General features: G+C 39.1%; 1 pseudogene; it reads right to left on the reverse strand.

Moving 5' to 3' along the window:
• Nucleotides 1-2,960: 2,960 nt before the first annotated feature.
• On the reverse strand, nt 2,961-13,418 carry LOC120470874 (uncharacterized; annotated as a pseudogene).
• Nucleotides 13,419-14,565: the final 1,147 nt, after the last annotated feature.

The following is a 14,565-nucleotide window of genomic DNA, read 5'->3' on the forward strand; positions in this document are numbered from 1 at the left end:
TTGTCATGAGGTTCACGTTCGCACAAAACTACTACAATGGTATCCCAATGTTTGTTATTGGACACAACATGTGTCCCACATTAAGTTCTTGAATTTGAGAGTATTGGACCAGGAAAGTCCTTAAAAAGGTCCTTGAATTTGAAGCTAACCGATTAAACCAAGATTAAACCAACAGATGGCGTCAGAATCGGACTGATTACTCCTTATGGTGCGTTCACACCGGATGCGAATAGGGCGTCAGGCGTGAATGATTTCAATGTTAAGTCAATACAAAGACGCATTACAAACATGAAAAATTCTTGCAGCGCGAATGAAGCTTATAGCGCGGCGCGGTAGACGCGAATACGCCTCATTCACACGTCAAGATGGCGCGAATGGTGCATTTTGTGCATTCACGCTTTGACGCGAATTCGCGTCTGCTGCCCGAGTTGAAAAATCTGAACTTTGCCGTCAATTCGCGCCAACTTTAACCAATCAGGAGCCTAGCTGTCTGCTGAGGTAAAGTCACGTAAACTGCCGCTCAGAATCTTTCATTCCAAAATCACAGACAGCCATGGAGGAAAAAATAATTCTTGCTGTAAGAAGTCACCCAGAATTGTATGATGCCACTTCATATTTTTACAGAGACAGGAACAAAAGACCTCGCTTGGAAGAGGGTCAGTGAGGAGATTGGGCAACCTGGTAAGTTGTAAATACAAATTAATCTTTAACATTTGTCCACTTCTTTATGATAGAAATGCTACAGTCACTGTAATTTCTTGAACAAGAACATGTGGACGTCAAAACATGCAAACTCTGAGCGAGGGTTTACAGTTTTATTGAAATTGCGATGATCAACAATTTGCATATTTAAAAAAATATCGATGTTTTGTCCTGTGTTGTATTACTCCTGTAATGTGTATAAAGACGTTGCAAAATACTTATGGATATATTTTTTACACGCGCATATATATATATATATATATATATATATATACTTACACATTTCACTTTTGTGTCACGTTATTGCCCTGCTAAGTAGCTAGCTATTTTTACGTTATTGCCCTGCTAAGCAGCTAGCTATTTTTAACTATTTTCCTTGTACTTTTCAGTCACGTTATTGACCTGCTAACCAGCTAGCAAGCTGCCTTGCACTATTTTACAATTATTTTCCCGCTTATATACAGCTACATTTTTGCTTGCAAAATATTGTTTATTCAGAGGGCTTTTGCAGAAAAAAGAGGAAGAGGACACATATCTGAAGGAGAAGAGGAAGGAGATGGACAAGAGGAGTGGGTCAGCAGCAGGGTCTGGGAAGAGGTGGAAGTACTCTCAGATCTTGGGATTCCTCGACCCCTTCGTCACCCCACGGGAGACTAGTGGTAACATGGAGGGGGTCGAGGCCCGGATCAGAGTGGACAACCATTCGAGGACCAGGGACAACCTGGAGAAACGGCGTAGGAGACAGAGACTGGTATGTTTCCAATGAATCCACATTACAAGGCATATATGCTGTCATTGTTTACAGATGAAGAAATGTAATCTCTCTATGATCATTGTTACCAATGTATTGTATTAACATTTAATATTGTCTTGACAGAGGAAAATGATCAGAGGGGGGAAGAGAATATTCTGAGATCCCTTGCCTTTTCTCCTGTCTCCCCAGTCCCTGGTCCTGCAGCCCCTGCTGCTGAACTCAAAGATGTGTGAAGGCAATAGTACATACATACATTTTAGCTACTGTTCATTTTCATGTTTATCTATATACATGTCTGAAGTATAACTGGTACTGGTAATTACTTGATATATAGTTCAAAACAATTTCACACTTGCATTTGAGCACTGTCTATGTCACTGACACAGATAGCCTTTACTGTGACCATGAAAATCGCTTTCACAGGCCAACAGAGGAGAGCCCAACGGCAGCCCAGTGAGCGGTCCCAGGATGGTCCTTCGGAGGTGGATCAGACGTTGTTGGAGCTTCTGACACAACCTCAGGCGAGACCTCCAACCCCACCGCCACGCTCCGCTGATGAGTACTTCCTCCTCAGCCTTCTGCCTTTTCTGCAGAGCATGCCGCCTCATTTAAAAGAAACAGTTAAATTTTAAATGTATAAATTGGCAATGGAAAATAGCACCATTGTGATAAATTTGGAACAATTGGACCCCCCACACAGTAAACTTTAAAAATAAAATTAAAAAAAGATGTGGCAGGCTCTGCAGGAAACGCAGAATGCCCTCCTTCCTCTTCTGCCGTTCCATGCGGCTCTTCCAACTTCCAAGCGAGGTCCTTTTTTTCCTGTCTCTTAATGTAAATAGTTTGCACATATTGTTAATTTTTTTCAGTTCATATTATTATTTTATATGTTTTGCCTAAATATTTTTTTTTTCCGTTTTGCCTCAATATTTTTTTTTATGTTTTACTTCAAATTACTTTATGTTTGGCCTCAATAAATTATCTTAAGATAATTAAGATGACTAAATGCCTGGTGTGGTTCTAATGCACAAACAAAGCAAACCTTTTAGCACATACATTAATTTCAATATATGAAACATTTTGATTTTGTATTGATTGCTATTTATTCCATATCTAAATGTAGATTATATGAAACATTATTATTGTAATGTAAAGACAACATTAGACAACATTAGTGTCCGGACAGTGTTGAAAAAGGAAAAAAAAAACACAGGACAGGTTCTTTACTTTTGGAGGCTGGCTCCATTTATTATCAAAACAAAAATAAATAAATAATGTAACCTGATATACTACCATGGACAACCTGACATTTTGAAAAAGCCTCTCAACTTAATAAATGTGCATGTTGTGGACCTGACATCCTGGAACTGGGGCTGACAACCTGGGGAAAAAAATACAAAATATAATAATAATGGAGTATTTTTAGAGAGTTTATCTCTTTATAGGTTTGTGGGTAGCTCTTAAAACAGCCGTTGTGAGGAAGTCATGAGGAGAACTTCAAACGCTACTCCGTCGGCTGCCATGGTACTGCTCCCTCCGCCGAGAAGTGTGCCATGAAGACATCCCTCACCCGGAGTGTCTCTCTGGAGGAGTTGTTGGCCGCAACCCGACCCAGACCTGCCAGTGGCTCTCCAGCATGTCACGTGTCCCTCGCAGCAGGTGCCTCTCTCCCCTCTGAATACCTCAGAAAATTGTTGAGAAGACACGTCGCATTCACACACTTCTCCACAACTTCTGAGTGGACCTCGATGAGGCGGCGGTACATCCTCCACTGTGAGGAGATGATGCTAAAGGCGTTCTCCACCACCAGTCTGGCTCTGGAAAGGCGGTAATTGAAGACACGCCTCTCTGGAGGAAGGGTGCGTCCAGGGAAGGGCCGCATGAGTTTCCTCCGCAGCGGGAACGCCTCATGGGACTGGGGTCCTCTTTCATCAGCACCGGGAAGAGGCTGGTCAGGAGGCAGATGAAGTGTACCAGCACAGAGAGCCTGTCCAAAGGCAGAGTTTGCCAGAATCCCACCGTCGCTGGTCCTGCCGTACCGCCCAACATCGATCACCCGGAAGCGATACCTCGCATCCACAACTGCAAGGAGAACGATGGAGAATGTTTTCCTAGAAAATGTTTTCCTTTTGTAGTTACACAATATACAATAGCCAGTCTGTTTTACTTTAATGCACCATATGTTATCTAATAGCCTTCCCGATACGGTCCGAGGCTCTGACTCGCTGACACAGTTTAAAACTAGATTAAAAACGCATCTCTTTAGTCAAGCATTCACATAAAGCTTACCTTTTAGTCCTTTGTTATGCCATACGGAACCGTTTGCGACTGAAACGCATTTCCGCGACTGAAACGCATTTCCGCGACAGTGGGGCTCGACAGCCTTAGTCAAACGGGTCGGCGCGTATGGTTGGGTTGCGGAGAGTTTGTGAGATAGTGGTTTTCTAACACCGACTCCCTTATAATGGAAATCATTATGAACATCAGCTATGCTAATTATTTCCCATCTGCCTTTCTGCTGTTATCTCAGGACGTTTGTCCCGAGAAAAATGGCGTTCGTCAGGTCCAGTTTTGTATCCAGTCTCTCACGGGGATTTCGGATGCCCCAACGCCTGTGATGGGAAGACCAACGCCTGTGAAGAGACGACTCAACGCCGGCGATATGTTATCGCGCCGTTTTATATATAAACAATATTTATATTTAATATTTATATATAAACAATATGAATGTTAGCCAGAGGAGAACTGGCCCCCGACTGAGCCTGGGTTCTCCCAAGGTTTTTTTCTCCATCCAATCTGATTTTGGTTCCTTGCCACTGTTGCCTAGCTTTTGGCTTGCTCAGTTGGGGATATTTAATATTTAACAATATTATTGATCTGTGTTGTACTACTTTCATGTTATCACTGTGAAGCTGCTTTGATACCATCTGTATTGTGAAAAGCGCTATATAAATAAATGTGACTTGACTTGACCATATTTGTTTGTTTGCTAGCAATTTTGCAAGCAAAAAGTTTTGAATCTTCCAAGCAAAAGGGTATATGTGTATATGCTTTAAATCATTAGTGTGCTAATAACCAATAACTGATTATCAAAAGAAAGAGTAGCGTTACTACATATTGCTTACAGATAGAGACATGACAGTATCATTTTTAGGTTATAGCAGTTAACCGAGTAACGTTATCACTAGAAAGAGCACTACATATTGCTTACCGATAGAGACATTATCATGTCTGCCAAAATAATATTTTATTTTTTAGGTTAACGTTATAGCAGTTAACTGAGTATCAATAGAAAGAGCACCAACAGTGGTATCCGTACCACACAGTTTGAAAAACAATGATAGCATAGCGTATATTAGCATATATTTAATATACTGCATTTAACATTTATATACATTTACTAATCAAAGACAGATGGACAGGCGCTCCACAGCTGGGACAGAGAGCCTGTAGTTGGTGTCCTGAAGGGCGATCCACACTCCGATGTGGGACAACAGGTCATCAAACTGGGTGCGGGATAAGCAGAAGTACCGCTTAAAGTGGCCGTCATCGAGGTGCAGCTCCTGGAGCAAATGATGAAATTCGCCGAACTGGGAACGCCTCTGGAGGGTCTGTTGGACCCAAGTATGGCGACGACGACCCAGACACCGCTGTTCTGCTTTCCAGAGCAAATACAGAGCGGTGACTCTCTCCACGAATGCTCGATCAACATCAGCCATCTTGTAAAAAGATGGCCATCAATGGGTTTCGCCTCTGGAGTTTCATTGGATTTCGCTTTTGTTTTTTACGCGCAAATGGATTCAAAGTGGTCAAGCATATAACTAGACGCGTTAGGCACGAATTTGACGTGCTTTTCGCGTCTGGTGTGAACGTAGCATTACAGCTCCTGTTGAAAAAAAAGTGCAATAAACATCTCCATCTTCCCCCGACTAATAAGCTCCTAATTGATAGTTCTTCAGTAATGCAGATCATTTAAGGGACAAACAGGTATTTTAACTATTTAAATATTAATTTAAAGGGGAACATACACTTGCAAAATAAAATCAATACCTGTGGCACCTGACGATACATTGAGGTTTAATTGTTTTGCCGGTATACAGTATGTTTTTATGACTCTTGTCACGGCTTTGCCTGGCTCCTCCTCCTGGCTGTGTGCTGTGTCTCCTACAGGTGAGCTGGGTGCAGGTGTTTGGAGTTGTGGTAATTAGTTCCTGATCTGGGCCTTTAAAGACGCTTCAGATGAGACCAGGGAGAGAGCCAGCCTTCCTTGCATCTCTCCCGCACCGTTTAGGATTTTTTTGTGTTTCTTTCATTTCATTTCAATTTGTTTAATTTCATTACACTGTTGCTTTCATTTTCACTTTTGCTAAAGCTAATTTTATTACTGGCTGTGCAAAGTTTATTCTGTTAAAATTCTATTAATTTAATAAATCTCGTATAAATTATTCCGTGTCCTTTCCCTATATTCTGTTGCTTGCTTTGAGCCAGGCTTGTAACGCTCTTAAAGTGACGGTAGAATTGACTTCCATTATAAGAATCACAGAGGACTATGGTTTCAGCTAAACTTCTTAATTGTTCAACTGAAGAAGAAAAAAAGACACCTACATCTTGAATAGCCTGAGAGTGAGTAAATTAACAGGAAATAAAATAAATAAAAATGTGGAAGAACTATCCCTTAAAATTGATCAGAATCAGATATCACAAAAGTAATTATATGTTTGATGGGACTGAATTACTAAAGTAACAAATTAATTTTAAGAAATACTAATATCTTAGCCATAAATATTATTTAGATTGTGGAGATGGTTTACAAAATACTCTAACATTCAAATTCTTATAAGCCTATATAATACTCAAGGATCAACAAACTTCTTGTGAGCATTTCTTTGACTCACTTCTTCCCATTGACTCCTTTCCAGTTCATTTTTTCAGCTACTGAATCTGAGAAAAGCCTTTGAATATGTTCCATGTAATTTGTTTGGTGTTTTGTCCTCCAACCGCACTCAGAGCAGATATCTGAAAAGATAAAAATACATGATATAAAACTGTATAATTCTATTTTCTGTTTTGATTAATGATCTGAAAATATAGATGAGAGCTGTGAATACTTATATAGGCACAGAGTAAATTTGTACAGCTGTGAATACTTATATAGGCACAGAGCAAATTTGTACAGCAATCATAAGTAGTGATTGACCGATGTTTTGGTTTACCGATATTTTTCCCAATATTTAAGCATTTTCCCATAATCGGGTATCGGTTTTGTAATATCGGATTTGCCGATAGAAGGCGCCATCTTGTGGCGGTTTTGAGAATTCCGCCATTGCAGCACGCGCCTGAGGAGATTAGTCAACAAAAACTCTGTGTACAGCTAAAATAAATGTTCTACTTGCTTTAATTATTCAACTTTATTTAACAAAATAGACATGCAGAAATGAGATTTGAGACATAAATGCCTGATATAGTCTATTTATGCAGCTTGGTTCTAAAAAATTGAGACGAACTCATGGAGTCACGTACACATGCAATCCGTAATCCCTGCCCCGCCCCAATAAAGACGTAACTTTACATGAATTAAATAAAACAGACATGAATGAGTGCATGTGGAAAACAAAAGTGCTGAATTTAATTCTCTATCTGTTGTATTTGCTCACCATTAGTCTCGAGAAAAAAAAGTTATTTCATATTGCTGAGCACTCACTGATGATCAGTAATGCCCAGGCTTTTGACAAGATTATCTTGTTTAAACACGCTAGATTAGATTATCATTTACTATAGCAATTATTTCACTAATACACATCTAAATATAACGCTTTGTAGAAATTAATTATTCATTATCTGCACTTGCACAATCGTGTTTGAGTAGCCTATGGTCTGTTATAGTTCTGTGTAATTGCAGGTAAACAGCACTTTGTCAGAAAGCATTTCATGATCTAGCTTTCTGATCATGAAGCGGTTGGGAACCTATAAATGGCTTGTGAGCCACACCTGGCTCTTTGGAAATAATCATGTGGCTCACGAGGTCTCTCACCCTTCACCAACAAACGAGCGATACAAAAAAATAAGACGCATCAATACAGATCGGCTCTCTGCAGAAAAATCAGCCAGTTACAATTCCTTTGTAGCACAGTCTACCGAAGTTAGTTAAACGTTTTTGACAATTAAATTCTTAGCAACCGGCAAAAGTGCGTAGTTCTGGTCGCGCTCGAGTCGTGAGTGTTACGTAAACAGCTTGTTTAAGGTAGGCCTAATGGCAAAAAGCAGCAAAAATGTAAAAGAAGGCTATAAACTTTAATAATTTCACTTTTGCCGCTGAGACCCTTTATGACATGATAAATGTGTTGTATTTTTGATAATCCACGCAGATTTCAGTTGATGATTCTGTTTTAAGTTATTAATAACAAAAATTGAAGCAATGAACAAGAGCAGGATGTGCTTTAAATTGAAAAGAAATATTAAAAGCGCGATAAGTCACGAAAGAGAATGGAATTACTGGCAAGATGCTGTGCACGCGCGCTCCGAGCGCAACACAGAAAAGCAGAGTAACGTTAGGCCTTTGTCTTCAGTTGCGCACCAAAACAGCCAAATAAATACAGAAATATATCAAAATGCCAAGTCGAGTAGGCCTATTCACATAAACGCAGTAGATTTAAGTACTCTGTTCTCTCTCACTCTAACTCACTCTCTCTCTCTCACTTACGCAGACGGAAAAGATTTATGCTCATCAGTTGCTAACAATGAAAGCCCTTCACAATTAATTTTGAAACTTTGCTAAATATTTGTTTGATTTTAGCCTAATACTGTTGAAATTTTATTGAAAAAAGCATGACTTTAATAATAGTATTATATGTATATATGTATATTATATGTATATGTATATAATATGTATTATATATTTCCTGTGGCTCTTTTGGAAAAATGCATTAACCAAAAATTAAAAATGGCTCTTTGGTCAAAAAAAGATTCCCGACCCCTGATATGACTCCCCTGTCAATTATTTTGTCCATATGAAAACATTAGACTTTTAACATTTATTTTGCCTGTTGTCAACATTGTTGCTGCTGATGCTTATAAATTATATCTATAATTTAGAAATAAATTATATAATGTAATAATATAAATGTTTTTATTGTAATTTGAAGATTTAATTTAACATGAAAGAGGGAGTGATTGTCATAAATAAAATGGTTTGTTCAGTTCATTTGTGTTGTAATAATTTGGTCAGAAGTATAACAGTAAATACAAATCGGTTCTGCATATCGGTTATTGGGCACATACATGCATACATACATTAATCGATCATTAATCGTAAGTAGCTTCAGATAACAAAATAAATAAAACACACACACACACACACACACCATGTTTTGTTTAGTCTGTGGCGTTTCTTGAATCTTTAAGCCATTCATCCAACTGCTCAACTTCAGGCATAGTAACCAGTGTAACACTGATATTTTATTCACTGGTATAGTTTCTGTCCCCAGTTGTGCAGCAGCTGAACAGCTACAAAAAGAGTTAAGGAAGCATTTACAGACCAAACAGTTTTCTTAGTCTATATCATTTGAAAAATTGTACTCAGAGAATGTTTTAAATTTAAATGATTTTACCAGAGCAAGGAATAGGTCCAATGCCTGTCTTCCCCAGTCTAAACGTGGGCCTGAAGAAATGCTCATTTGACATTTGAGGCGTGGCAGAGATGTGGCCCATAGAGCTATATGGCATGTGAGGGGTAGGTGTAGCAACTGGAGGAACTGAGACCAGGGAGAGGCAAGATGAATTCATTGTTTTTGCCCATAAATTTTTTTGCCCTTTGAGTGGGAAACCTGAGCCTGAGATGATGCACACAGATGATCAATTCTGGCAGGAATGGATGAAAGACAGACACGAAGCTCCTGATCCACTGTTCTCAGACGTTCTCTGTACTTATTTTTGATGTATGACAGTCTAGAAAAACTCAGTTCGCACAAATAGGTTGTGGAAAAGGGCATCAGAACTTCAATGGCACTATTTGCAACAGCTGGATATTCTTTCTCCACAGTAATCCAAAAACTGTCCAAAGCCATGTCTTGAAATTTCATTTTTAAACTGCGATCTTCCCTTAGGTCTGCAATTTGTTCTTGTACTTCCAGTGGCATGCCTTTTGAACTTTCCAGTCCTGATGTACTCCAAGGATCAAGGACCCAGTCAAACTCAGCATAAGTCTCAACTGGAAAATAAAAGTTGAACCTCTCCTCTAGGACTTTCAGATGCTGGGTGATAAGCCCAGGGAGTTTGCTGTTTGAGTGTGCATTGCACAAGGGAAACATCAAGTTGGCCATTTTCAACAAAAGAACGCCAGAGGACGAGCTTGGACCTGAAGCCTCGCAATTTGTCGGTAGAAGTGAGAATATTTTCATCTTTGCCTTGCATTTTTGTGTTCAGGTCATTGAGATGCTTAAAAATATCGGCGAGATATGCAAGTTTTGAACACCATTCCATGTCTGCAATTAGCTCTGCATACCCTGAATTCTCCTGATTAAGGAAAGTTTTTAACTCTTCCCTCAGTTCGTAGAGTCGTGCCAAAACCTTGCCGCGTGATAGCCATCGAAAGGCCGTATGTGATAACAAGCTCTGATGTTCCGCTCCCATTTCGTCACATAAAATCGAAAATAGATTGTGTAAGTCTGGCAGGTTTCAGTTAATGATGTGTCAGGAGTAGGTGGAGGAATAGGTGGCAGTAGACAAGTGGAGAGATTGTGGTATCTCCTCATTATACCACCCTCAGGCTCACTGTCTCAGAATCTGTATCTCCAAAGATTTGCCTAACAAACAAATTACAACGGACCATAGTGATTTTTTTGGCATGGTTACAAACATCAATTTTTTTTTTTTTGTAAATGTAAGAACTGCATATTCATAGATGCCACCTACGCCAAATTTACGACCAATTTCGCCCTGTATGGCCGCCCAAACTGCCCATTTAAATGAGAGAGAGAGACGGAGAGAATTATTAGAGAATTAGTATAGATAGATAGATATACAGTATATTGTGCATAACCCCTCCTCATACAATGGCGATCGCATATCAATATGCTGTGGCTGGATGTAAAATATGTAAAAGTGCGCCACCTGGCCACCAAGGATTTATTTAATCATAGGAAATGTAGGTATTCAAAAAAAAAAAATAATTCAAATGTATGATTATGGTGGTAGTTTGCTTTGACTGGGTAGCGAGTTGTTAGCTAGCTAAGTGGCTAACAGCTGCAGACCCGGTGTTACGGATCACTTGGGGGTCATGTTAACTGGGGGGAAAGCACATGCACGCAGATAGTTTTACCTGGATTTCCAGCAGATGTTAGACGGCTACAGATCCACTTAGCAGATTTGAAAGCTTTCCATATTATTGTTAAATTAATGTTTGCATCTTCTATCGCTTGTTTTGGAAATAATTCTCTGTTCGAAAAGGTAGGAGGAAGAAGACAAGTGGAAAACCTCTTAAAAGTCAAAGTATCAAAAGTTTATTTCTTGCAAGAAATAAAATTGAAATGGCATTCAACATACAGGCAGTATCTACATGTGAAGGCGAAGGCTTGTCCCTTTTCGCCCAGGTTATATACCCTAAACACAGGAAATAATTCTATGTAGGCTGCATCTGGTTTGCAGAAGATTGTCCCCTATGCAGCCTTAAAAGGAAACCTGTTGATGTTGCTTTGAACTATACTTGTTAACCATATATTTATCTAGACAGAACAATGACATCTTCGTTAAGGTTTCCTGTGTTTAGCTGCTGTTCAACCTCACACCCTTTCTGCTTATCTCTCGTTTGATCAAAACCTGCACACATACATTTCACACTTAAAATACAATGGGCTGTTTGGAGTACACAAAGTTGGGGCGGGCACGTAACTTACATTCGCAGCTTGACTCATATGAGTATTCAATGTGCGGCGGCTCGCTGACAGCAACAGCTGGCTGTTTTGAGTGAGACGACCCGGTTACTGTGAGCGCCAGGGACAGTGTGTCTGTTAAGAGTGAGAGCTTGTGTGCGGCCATGTGATTTACACACATAAAAATACATACTACTTTTTTTTCTTCATCATTTTCTTTGCTTTTTTGGCGGTAGTCCAGTGTTCCCCTTTGTGTTTAGCGGTTTCGCTGGGTTCGCAGGAAGTTAGAGAAAATAGAGGAGTCAAAGGTTATATGACGCCATAGACGGGCGACGAAACAGAAATAAAGAAACGTCCCGTGTCTTAGAATTAAACTATAAATTTCTCTGTATTTGAAAGTTGGTGGAAACTATCGGGATAATGTAAGTACACATCTAATAGAAATATATAACATAGATACAGTTATTTTTGCTATTTTTAAAGCAGAAAAAAATACATATTGTGCCTTTAAAGGAAGTTATGTTTTTTCTTCTTCTCAATGTCGAGAAACACAGATCACGCCTTCATCATTTTGTTACATTCGTTTCGATGGAAATCATATCTAAATGAAAATTGTAAGTGGCTATGTTAAAGTATTTGCATTGTGTTTTTGCAGTGCGTGTGTGATTATTTTGTGATGCCTGGTTTGTGGCTTAATTTAAATTTAGCGGCAATGCACTGTGGTTAAAGGAACACGTCAATTTATGTATTTAAGCTGAGAAATGAGTTAAAGTGCACACAACACTCCATAAATGTTCCTTAAAGTCCCTGTAAAGGCAATTCTACAAAAAAAAGTTCTAAACACATTATAAATGTTACATATGTATTGCTAAAACATATTACAAAGACTGTGAACTGTGAAGTACTGAAATGTGGAGTTAGACCGTTAAACAGTTTTTCACCATTGCAATTTTACAGATTGTTTGGGCGGGGCTAAAACAGGGCTCGATGACGCACTGGAGCCCATGAGCTCCTGGAGACACACCTATTTGATGACGGACAGAGTCTGATCTCTCCCCTAACACACAATAACACTCCCCGAGCACATTCGCATTCACCGCTCAATCGCGAGTGACTGTCAGTACTATTAGTTACTACAGCTGAGCCTACAGTTTGCTACCTAGCTATGCCTTTGACACGGACATGCAGAGGCTACCTGGATGCGATCATGTACAAAACAGATCGGTATCTTTTATTTAAATTCCCTAAAAACGATCACATCAAGAAGAGGTTTTTAGAGAGTCTACCTCGCCAACACCCGCCTCTGTAGTGATCATTTTACACAGGATAGTTTTATAAACTTTCCTCAGAGACAACTGGGATTCACTGATAATCTGCTGTTACTGGTGAACGGGGCCGAAACATCTATCTCCCGCCTCAGTGTTCATCCTCCCGTCGCGAAAGCAGTTTCACCTAATATCACCGTCGACAGCTCCCGCTAGTGGGCGTGGTTTCAGCACAGCCAGTGGACACGCCCCCAGCGTTTGAAAACAGAGATAACTGCTCATTTTTTCATGATTTTGATAGCTTATTTTATGTACTTGCCGGCTTTTTTATCATTCAAATTTGGCTGGGTGGCTAATAACACATTTTTCTGTGGTGTGACACTCAGAACACATACTTAATTTTGACTTTACAGGGACTTTAAGAGTGGAGCAAGGTGATAAGTTATAGCTATGCAAATATAATTTTAATATTAAAGACATACAGGTAGGATCCAGTTAATAACTGGATTAATTAGCAGCATTTATTAGCAATGTTCAACAAACAAACATAACAGCAATAAAAATAGAAGGAAAAAAAGGCAGGACAAAAGCACTACAAGCATGCAGGGCAGCTATATTTGCCAACAGTGGAAGGTCTACCCACACAGTCCCAATGGTTCACATTCTGTACATTCAATCTAAGGAAGGAAGAGCAAACAATAGAATAAGTTAATTGTTAGGCGAGTAGTTTTCAAAGCATATTTATACTGTAAATTGTTCTTACCCATTGCACAGTTTGGTCTTTGTGCCTATGATGATCTCCACATGAATGACAGAGCTGTGAAAGGTCATCTGTAATATGCAGATTACTGTCATGCCCAGAAAACTTAAAGGTAGTCAAGGCTACACAAATTCAAATTATTATTTCTCACCAGTTTCTCTTAGCATTTTTGCAATTTCCAGGCGCAGTGAAACAATGCCTTCCTCGTTTGAAAATGTAATCTCTTCCTCCATAAAAAGCAGCTCTGCTAGCTGATGTGAGCAGTTATGCCCTAAATAAATTAGGTCTTATCAATAAAGACTGTAAAAATTCCCATATACACATACATATAGCTTACTTTGCAAACAAAAATGCACCACATGATGTGGAATCCTGTTGTGCAGGATGCACAATTGAGTGGCATCCCCACATGTAAATGTTGATTTTCATACAATACTTGCCTTGTAGCATCCTTGCATTTAGAAATTGTACATTCATTAGTACCAACAGAGTCAATATATATGGATTTTGACAATTTTGGAAACATTGCCTGAAAAACAAAACAAACATTAAGTGTCAGTAGATAATCTTAAGTTTACATTACCATCTATTCATGCATCTACTTCTGTAGAAATTTAGAAAGTTACTTACTATAAATGTCCAATGGTTGTCGTTGACACAAACAACCCCAAAAAGAACATCATAGCTGGATGGATCAAGCTACAAACAATACAATAGCGATTTTAAAAACTTTGAAGTTTGTGTTTAAATACAAAAACCTTTTTCAAGCCCTTTTGGCTTCCATTCCAGATTGCAGTCATCTGGTATGAATCGATTAAATATGCCCGTTTCATTCCCGACACATTCAATCGGATTTTAAGATGGTGTAGATACTGTACCCATTCACAACCTATTTACAAAAAGAATCAAAATAAAACAAGGAACCAAAACAAAAGGTAACCATATACAGTACAATTTGAGAATGCAACCCTACCTCACTTTCTAACCATTTGCCTAGTGCCAGACCCATCAGGTTTTTGGTGAACAATTTGTAGGGGGACCATTTTGCTCCACAGACCATTTTTCCCTCCCATATATCATGTATCATTAAAATAAGCACAATGAATACAAAGTAAAACTCTGAGCAATGACACTGTGAAATATATCCAAACCACTTCATTTTTACCTTGTTCTTCTGGATATTTTGACACAGGGAAGGTATCTGGGGAGCAAGAGTGA

Source organism: Pimephales promelas, chromosome 5 (assembly GCF_988280905.1).
Source record: "Pimephales promelas chromosome 5, fPimPro1.hap1.1, whole genome shotgun sequence".
Lineage (NCBI taxonomy): Eukaryota > Metazoa > Chordata > Actinopteri > Cypriniformes > Leuciscidae > Pimephales > Pimephales promelas.